Raw genomic sequence first — 10,430 nt, 5'->3', positions numbered from 1 at the left:
CGAGGAGTTTCTAACCTAATACTGGATTCAGACAAGGATGTTTCAGCGCACACATTATAAAGGTATAAGGAGATAAATAGGAAGAACATCTAACCTTGTCTTTGGCTGTCAGGGAAATCACCATCAGAGGGACAGCGAAACCAAAACAGAAGCCAGGATGGAGAAAGACGGAGGAGATCCAGGCAGAGAAAGGAGCAGGTCACCAGGTCCGGAGAGAAAAGAGAGCTCCGTCCTGTGGGTGCGTGTGTGGGAAAGGGCTGATAGTCATGCAGAGCCATTCTGAAAGGTTTCAAACTAAGGATGGGCCTGATGAGATTTGCATTTCTAAAAATTTTGGGGCTGCTTTGCAGAATGACTTGTGAGTAGAGCAAGAAGAGAGGCAAGGAGACCTGTTAGGAGGCTGTCATTTTGGGGTAATCCTGGCCTGAACACAGGCAGTAGCAGTGGAGATGGAGAGAAGCAGAGCAACTGGAGGGCTGTTCAAAAAGTGAACTTGACAGCTTGGACAACAGGATGGACGGCATGCCATTCACCAAGATGGGAAACCCAGGAAGAGGAGCAGGTTCAAGAATGAGGTTGGAAGAAGATAGTTAATTCCATTTTTACCATGTTGAAGTATCATGTCACATACTAATGCATACGGGGTTCATGATTTACTTTACAAAGGAACAACTCACATGAGTTATTTTAATCATCTAGTTCTCCTAGCATATTTAAAACAGTTTGGTTCACAAAATGTTGATATATATACATATACCTTTCAATAGAACCTTTTTTTGCATCTAGTAATCCACAGTTACTGAGACATACATATACATAATTTATCTTATCACTAGAGCATTTCAACCATGATAGTATTTCTTTTTAAATGATTGATAAACTAACATATGGACCTAGTAAAAAATAAATAAATAAATAAATAATACCGTACAATAAAAATAAGTCTCTTCATTAATAAGAACTTATGTTTAACTTAATAGAGATACATATGGTCACATACAGACATATTATAGCGATGTGTATATATGTTGCTTAATATACACACATATTTCTTTGCTCTATCAGCCGAAAAAGCCTTGAGCAACAACATCCCAGTAGCGATGAGCATATGTGTCACCCAGATCTTGATTTCTGATACTGTTCACCAATAAAAGGAGCCAGGGTTCTTTGGAGAAATGGCTGATTCCAGGACTGGTGCAGGATATATACAAGATAACCCTGGAGCATTATGTAGTGCCAAAAAGTAAAACGCTCCAAAAACAAAAAACAGAACTATGCTATGTCGGTGGGGCTATGTCAAAGGGGCACAGGGACCAACTGAAAGAGCTCCTAACGGCCAAAGCTCGAACAATTAGATAAAAAATAAAATAAGGTAGGATTGGGTTATGATGCAAAGCATAAAATAAATATTTATGATCCCATAATAACAAATACGTGATTGAATAAATGAGGGGAAAGAGACAAATCTCTCGCATGAGAATTCCAAATAATTTATTTAGATATTCCTCTCCCAAAGAGGTGTCATGTAACTCCCCTCTTTTTAAGAATGGGTTACATGTAGTTACCTCCTTACAAAAGAGTACAGAATGAAAAGGGGGTGAGGGAGCAGAGAGTCATTTTACAGTGGAGAAACCTAATGAACACTTCCTTGGCCAGGTAATCAAGGTCAATATCAACAATAAGTCACGTAGACTACGTACCTTTGATATTATGTGATGAAAATGGCACTTTACGTCTGCGGTTTTCCTCCCAAAAAACCATAACACCCGTTTAATCATGAGAAATACCAGACAAATTCCAATAGATGGACATTCTACAAAATACTTGGTCAGTATTTCTGAAAATTGTCATTGAAAATGAAAGAAGTCTGAGAAGAGGAGCCTAAGAAAGCGTGATGACCAAATGTAATGTGGTATCCTGGATGGGATCCTGGAACAGAAGTTCTACACGGGGTGAAAAGTAAGGAAATCTGAACAAACTATGGACTTTCTCAATATTAGTTTAACTGTGGCAAATGTACCATACAAATTTAAAATGTTAGTAGTAAGAGAAACTATGTGTGGAGTATATGAGAACTCTCCATACGATCTTCTAGATTTTTCTGTAAATCTAAAACTGTTCTAAAAATTAGAGTGTATTTTTTTTTAAGTCTCATTTCCATGAGAAACTAGTTTCTTGTGAATCCTTCCAGAAATACTCTATGCTTATATGTTGGAATATTCTCCATTCACCCCTCCCTAGTGTCTTTCTACCTTCCTCTACTCTGGTCTGTGCCCAAGATGCTGACTTTATGGGCAATGCCAATGGGCTCCTTAGCTCTCTTGCTTCTTCCAGTAGGATTTGGGCAGTGGAAGAATGGCAGGGCAGGGAAGCACAAGCAGAAGATCAAAGGTAGAGAGGGGAGAAGTCAGGGTAATCATTGCCCAGCTCCTTTCCTGTTGAGCGTGGAGTTAGCAACGGTTCCATTCCTCTACTGAATAGGCAGCTGGGTTCCAATAATAGCTCCCTCCTCCTGCCCCCTCAGGCTAGGATTGCTGACAGCTCTGGACTGAGGGCATGACAGTTGACAGTTGACAGCTCCCTTCAGCTAGCCCTGAAGTGCTTACCCTGCTTGACTGGTTTTCCTTAACCCTTAGCACACTTTTGAAAACAGTCCCTTCATTAGCTCCATCTGAATGTGCCAACTCTTGCTTGCTCAGACTCTGAGTAATATAGTGTACAAATATATATTTCCTTCGTTTATATAAATATGAGCTTACTGTGTGCACTTTTTGCACCTTGCCTTTTTTTCATCTCAGTGCAGTTTGGATTTCTTTCCATGTCCATATATGTTGATCTACCTTATTAGTATCCCATAGTATCCCATGGTCTGGGTATGCCATACTTTTAAATATTATATCAAGACACAGGAATTAAAAGGCAAAACATAGCAAAGGGACCATGAAGCCTGAGATGGAATGACAAGACAGGGCTGGAACTTCTATGATAAAGTGACAAGCTATGCTGTTGTTGCTGAAGTTCTGCATAGCTTGACAGTAGTTGAGAGAGTGGGGCTTTGGAGACAAACTTCCTGATTTCATATTCCAGCTTGACTAACATGCGTGACCTCAGACGAATTACTTAGCCTTTCTGGGTATATTAGCACATCTATATAATGAGAATAACCATACCTACCTCAAGATAATACTTATGGTCAAAAGCAGTTTAGTCTCCAAGTTGACCTTCAAGTCAGACTACAGCCCGCAATGTGGCACATCCAGTGGAAATGGTGCCATGAGCCTCGCTCCTGGTCTCTCTCCCCATTTCCAGTCTCACGGCTCTCTTCATCCTGCCTCAGCCTCTTCCTTCCCTCATTCTTTGCTGCTCCTCACACCCATCCATTCCTCTATGCAAACCTTTGTAGTCTTTCCTTCTGTTGATATTTAAGATTCCTTTTGAATGAAAAATTGGTAGATTCCAGGATTGTGTTGCTAATTTATTACTTCAGTAGAGGGGGTATGAATGAATTTAAAATTGTTCTTTATAAAGCAAAGTAGCTGTCAGCCAGCCAAAAAAAGAAAGAGAAACTGCCTCAGATGAAATGCTGTCATTTTCCACCGAAAGCGGCTAGCACGATTACCTAGATCAATTCCTTCTCGGATTTACATGAGATACTCTCTAGTGAGGAGAACCAAAAAGCTGTTATTAATCACACATGCAATAATTAGGAACAATGGAATACATTTTAAATGTTAGGATTTTTCCCCCTTTTATGTGTCATTAAAAGATGCAGGTACCAAAAAATTTTTATTCAGAGAACATTTCTCCAAGAAGTTCGAAGTATTTTAGAAGTATTTTTTTCCCCTTACAACCCGAGTTCAAGAATTATCTGTATTTTACAAAAGAAAAAAGGCACCTCGTTTAACTCCTAAAAGTGACCTCTAAATGTTAGGCTCCCCGAGAACTTGGTGCTGGCCTTTTCTCTGCCTGCCCCCTCTTCCAAAATGCCTGGCTTTAATTACCACATCCACACTGAGGACTTCCAGTTTGCCGTCCCCAGCTCTGATGTATGTGGATTTCAGTCACAGTGGCTTCCTTTTTGTTTCTCAAGCACATCAAGCTCTTTCTGACTCATAGATTTTGCATTTGCTGTTACCTTTTCCAGGAAGGCTGTCTCCTTCTCATCCTTCAGATCTCTTTAAATGTCACCTCCTCAGAAAGAGAAAAGCCTTCCCTGACCACCCCCTTGAAAACAACACCCCCCATGCTTTGCATTGCCCTCTTCAATAATTCTACAAGACATTGTTCTGTATATTTCTCCCATAGCTTTTTATCATCACAGAATATTATCTGATTCATTTACTTGCTGAAAGTCACTGTTCCCCACTAGAATATAAAGTACTTTGAAGGTAGGAACTTTGTCAAATTTGTTTACTGCTGTATCCCCAGCACTGAAGATAGTGTCTGACACAAGTATGGGGCTCAGTAAATGCTCACTGAGTGAATAAATAAATATAGGAATGAATGATTAAATGAATGAATGGAATATTTAAACATCCAACTCGTGATAACACAGCACATCAAAGTTTACTTGAAACAACCCTCAGGTTTTGCTTTTCTCCCTCCGTTGACAAACTATAGAGTTTATGAGATAAAGTATACAAGAATAACCTTAAAAGTTAAATACGTTTAAATAATAAGTAACTTGGAAGGATCCTTAAATTATTCTTTACTTAGAAAATTATGCCATTATGCTAGCAAGAGACAAATTTACTAAACCACATATCAAATTTGGATTTATATTAAAGAGTGCAGGGGCCGGCCCCGTGGCTCACTCAGGAGAGTGCGGCGCTGGGAGTGCAGCGACGCTCCGATCCTATATAGGGATGGCCGGTGCGCTCACTGGCTGAACGCGGTGTGGACGACACCACACCAAGGGTTGCGAAACCCTTACTGGTCACAAAAAAGAAAAAAAAAAAAAAGAATGCAGGATTTCCTCTACTGTTTGAGAAATGTATTGAATTATATTTTTATTGACACTGAAAGTTTTTATATTGAATGAACTGCCACATAAGATTTACAAAAAATTCTTTTTTTGATTTATGTTTAAAGATGAATTCTCATCTTTTAAAATTAGTTTTGTTCCTACCCAATGATCTCTCAAAACAATCAATCAATCAATAATTTAAGAAGTATTTATCCAGTACCTGTAACATCATCATAATTTGCCAAAGTATCTTGTAGGGATCCAAAAAAAAACCCCAAAACCAGCATTATAATCTTTTTTTTTTTTTTTTCCTTTTTTTGTCTTTTTTACTGACTGGTAACGGGATCGCAACCCTCAGTGTCGCACCCATACCGGGGACCGGCAATGGGATCGCAACCCTCGGTGTTGCGCCCGCACCTCGCTCAGCCAGTGAGCGGGAACCAGTCTCCACATGGGATCCGAACCCTCGGCGGGAGCGCCGCCGCACTCCCAAACGGCGCACTCTCCAGTGTGCCACCGGGCCAGCCCTATAATCTTAATTAAGATGTATATATATGTGTGATAGAAAAAGAAGACAAAAAGGAAATAAACAAAAAGCTTAACAGTGATGATCTGGACAATGGGATAAGAAGAGATTGCTATTTTTTAATTGTATACTTTAATGTATTTTCCAAATTGTTTACTATAGGCATGTTTATTGAATGCCATAAAAGACATACGAGTATATCATTTATGTCTTTACAGAGTATATAATTTATGTCTTTACATGTTATAACTGGAAAGGGAAAAAAGTAACATACAGGAAACAAATAGAAAACAATTAAGTGCAAAACTGAAAATAAGCCCAATAGGTTGTGTAGGGAAGAGATCAAAAAAGTTGAAAGTTTGGGCCGGCCCGGTGGCGCACTGGATGAGTGCGCCGCTTGGGAAGTGCGGCGGCGCTCCCGCCTGAGGGTTCGGATCCCACATACAGACCGGTTCCCGCTCACTGGCTGAGCGAGGCGCAGGAGCAACGCCGAGGGTTGCAATCCCGTTGCCGGTCCCCGGTCCGGTGCGGGGGCAACACTGAGGGTTGCGATCCGTTGCCGGACACGGAAAAAAAAAAAAAAAAAAAAAAAAAAAAAAAAAAAAAAAAATAGTTGAAAGTTTAACTTCTGTTTTTGTGTAAATATGCCAGAAATTTAGCATCTATTGTCTTAAGAAAATTAACAAGCATAATGAAAATAAAAGCTGGGATTAGAGTTAAATTTCCCTGGGGAAAACGACTTCTTTCCCTGGCCTTTTTTTTTTTTTTTCTTGGCATTTCTATTGATTACCAACACCAATCTGAAATGTAAACAGTGTTTCACTTTTATTATAATTATTTTTGGGGTGGCTGGCCATTTCAGGAATCCAAATCCTTGACCTTGGTGTTATCAGCACCACACTCTACCGCTCTACCAATTGAGCTAACCAGCCAGCCCACGTTTCTGTTTTAAACGTGGATAGCAGTGGGTTCCAAACACTGCCTCCTAACAGAAGTGATTCAATTCAATTCTACATAAAGAATAATAAATAAGCCACAAAAGTTACAATCAAATGAAGAAAGTGATAAGAATCAGAATCTAGGATGCTTTGAAAACAGAATTTTTGGACATCATTTGCCTCTTTCCATTCTTTTGCAATTCTTCTGATTAGAGAATTTTAACATTGTGAAACAAAAAAAAAAAAAAAAAAGAAAGAAAGAAAGAAAAGAAGACGGAAGAAAGAAAAGAATAACACCACAATATTTGCTCCTTAGGCAAGAAAAATGTAGTAAGATTGACTGCTCTCAAGTTAAATTAACAAAGGACTCAATTAAATCATTTTTGTCCCAACACAAAGAGGTGACAAAGGTTTGAGGTGATGGATGTGCTGAGTGCCCTGCTGTGATCATTGCATACAGTGTGAATGTGCCCAAATGTCATACTGTACTTCATAAATACACACAAGCATCATGGGTCAATTAAGAAAAAAGAAAAAGAAAAAAAAATCAAATTTTTGTAGCATGCAGTCACTCAAAAGCATAAATATACTTATAAATTTATATAAATATCCATATTTTATTAATTCTCATTTAATAATTCCCATTGATGTAAAACTCACAATTATTTTATGAATCCCTAACAAAGAAAAGATGCTGCCAATTGAACTACATCAATTGTAAGATGAATCCTGATAAAATGTGAAAAACGTGCATTTTAGAATCAGTGAAATAGGATATACATTTTGTGACCATTTGATGAATGTCTGCTGCACCCAAGGTAAGAGGCCAAGGTCCATGCTTTAGTTCATCATTGTATCCATGGGCAGCACAAGTAAATTCTTAATAAATCCTTGAATAAATGAATGAATGAATAAGCACACCGATTTAACAGGGGAGTTTGTCTTACACTCCAAATGACTAAATGATAAATAAGAATATGCATTTTAAATCATCATTAACTAAATAAGTACTGTAAAGTAACAATAATATTGTCTGACATTTGTTTTGAAGTGACACATCTATCTTTTTGGAAAGAAGTCCTGGGTATGATTAAATTCTGATAAATAAGAACCACCCACTTCTATGTGAAGCAGGTGAAGCTTGACTTCTCAAGCCTAAGTGAGTAATCTGAGGCGTTTAATGTAACAAGTGAATTGGGTGGGGAGAACAAGCTGTTATCACCTCCTACTCCTTGTTTTTAAAAGACAGACAGATTTCAGACACTCTGTGTTTTACCTGTGAGGAAAGCACTTCTCCACGCATACAGTCCTGTAGTGGAGATGCCATTCTGTTCTTGCACCATTTCTGCTACGGAAAAGGCATTTAACAGAAAAAAGCAGGATCTTCCTCCAGATACATGCAGGACTTAAACTTCTTCTCCTTCCTTTTTTTTTTTTTCCTTCTTTTTTTGGCTACTGGCAGGTACAGGATCCTATCCCATGACTTTGGTACTGTAATACCACATTTTAACCAACTGAGTAACCCACCAGCCCCCCATGCAAGACTTCTAATAGTGTGATTATTGAACCTAGTTCTAATATACAGAGATGAGTTCCCAGGAATTCTGTCTATTCTCCAAGGAAAGTTATACCTTTGACTCCTGTAGTTATTCAATGGTCTGTTTTCTCTTATGTCCTTCTGCCACCTCTACCCACTCCTGAATCCTCTGAATTACTGCCACCACCACCAAACCATCACCAAGTTGTGATGCAAAGTGGTTCGCAGGGCTGACTGGACCAGACTAAAAGTGCTCAAAGTAGTAAGTAACAAGGAGGAGAAATCTCTGTCAGAGTGGGATATGTTTTTATTTGCACAGAATGTCTGTAAGTTAATTCAATAAAAAGTTGAGTTATCTACAGGTCAGTTACCATGGAGCTACATATATGAGTGGATATTTTGGAATCCTAGACACCACTGACAATGACAAGGTTAAGAAAAATCCACATGTACTCACCTGCAAAAATAACCATAACAGTCTTAACTGAAAAAAAAGGTGTAGACCGATATGAAATGTAATGTTTAGTTTTAAAAAAGTATGTTTGGGCTATAGACAAGTCTGTTTAGAAAACATAATAGAAGTTTATGATGGTTGTAAGGAGACATAGGCTTGCCCTTAAGAAGTTTTTGAAGTTGGGGAGATAAGACTTGTTTGTAAAGAAAATGATGATTCTAAGGTAGGTAATGAGAGGTATCTCGAGAGAGTCAGATAAGGTGCCAAGAGAATCCAAAAATGGCACTGGATTAATTCTGACTGAGAGCATCAAGGAATGTTCATGGAAGAGATGGTGTCTTAACTAGAGCTGGAAAGTATGTGTAAAGGTGTATAGAGTGGGTACATTCAGAATCTACTTTAAAAACAAGTAGTTTCCTCTATTTCAGTGGAGATGAATTATATATCTAACAATAATGTGCAATAAGAAATGCGCGCGTGCTTCAAAAGTTTTGGAAAAATAGAATTAAAAGATAAAAGGGCTGGGCCGGCCCGGTGGTGCACTGGAGAGTGCACCGCTTGGGAGCGCGGCGGCGCTCCCGCTGAGGGTTCGGATCCCATGTGGAGTCCGGTTCCCGCTCACTGGCTGAGCGTGGTGCAGGCGCAACACCGAGGGTTGCGATCCCGTTCCCGGTCAGTAAAAAAGAAAAAAAAGAAAAAGATAAAAGGGCTGGGCCGGCCCGGTGGTGCACTGGAGAGTGCACCGCTTGGTAGCGCGGCAGCGCTCCCGCTGAGGGTTCGGATCCCATGTGGAGTCCGGTTCCCGCTCACTGGCTGAGCGTGGTGCAGGCGCAACACCGAGGGTTGCGATCCCGTTACCGGTCAGTAAAAAAGACAAAAAAGAAAAAAAAAAAAAAGATAAAAGGGCTGGCCAGTTACTTCAATTGGTTGGGGCACAGCCTTTTAACACCAAGGTCACGGGTTCGGATCCCCTTATGGCCAGCTGCAAAAAACAAAATAAAAAACAAAGAAGATAACATAAAGTTTAAACAAAAAGAATACAAATCTTTGCATGAATTTTTGAACTTTGCATGAATTTTTGAAGTACGCTCATATGTATATACATATATATGGAGAGAGATGCATATGTTTAGTGCATGCAACAGTTATTTAAAAATGTACGTTTTGAATCACATACAAAACCTTAAAGGAAATGTCAAACTCCATTGTAGAATGTTTAGCAGCATCCCTGGCCTCTATCCACTGGATTCCAGTAGCATTCCCCTGGGTGTAACAATCAAAAAAGTCTTCAGACATTGCCGGGGTGGGTTAGGGCTGGGGGTGGACAAAACAGCCCTTAGTAAGGAATGGCTGGTATACATAAACAAAACATGCACAAGAAATTTCTTCCCCCTCCTCTGCAGGTAAGATAAGCAGTCTAAAGTTTATGACTTGGATTTTCTTTTTAGGTTCCTTCTTCTATGTTCTTAACCTCATGGGTCAAGTAAGCCTTTGAAGATCTGTTGAAAGCTATGGACATTCATTTCTCAGAAAAATGCACATGCTTTCACCATGTTGAATACAATTTCAGGGGATTTACACTAGGGTGCTTCTGAGAGGAGTTTTGTTTCTGGAGCTTGTAGAATTGCCATGGTCTATATTTTCCAGGAGGGTGGGTAACTGAAGATTGGTGCCCAGAAGGTCCGTATTTTGGAGTCTCTTCTGCATTTACTTCAGGATACTGATAATCAGGTGAGACTGTTCTGGTTTACCAACCCCTTCCTGCACCCTTCATCCTAACCCTGCCTGCGTGTTAGTTTAAGCAAGATTCATCCCAACAGAAGAGGAAACAGTAATAAGGTGGGATAGATCCGACTCCCCTTCACTCTGTTCTAGTCTTGGTTCCTGTCTAGTCCAGGTTATTACCTCCCTGCTTGTCCAGATTTGTGTGTGTGTGTGTGTGTGAGAGAGAGAGAGAGAGAGAGAGAGAGAGAGAGAGAGAGAGAGAGAGAGAGAGAGAGAGAGAGAGA

Source organism: Galeopterus variegatus, unplaced genomic scaffold (assembly GCF_000696425.1).
Source record: "Galeopterus variegatus unplaced genomic scaffold, G_variegatus-3.0.2 Scaffold313, whole genome shotgun sequence".
NCBI classification, from domain to species: Eukaryota; Metazoa; Chordata; class Mammalia; order Dermoptera; family Cynocephalidae; genus Galeopterus; species Galeopterus variegatus.
The sequence above is the reverse complement of the archived record's forward strand: the minus strand, read 5'-3'. Positions refer to the sequence as shown.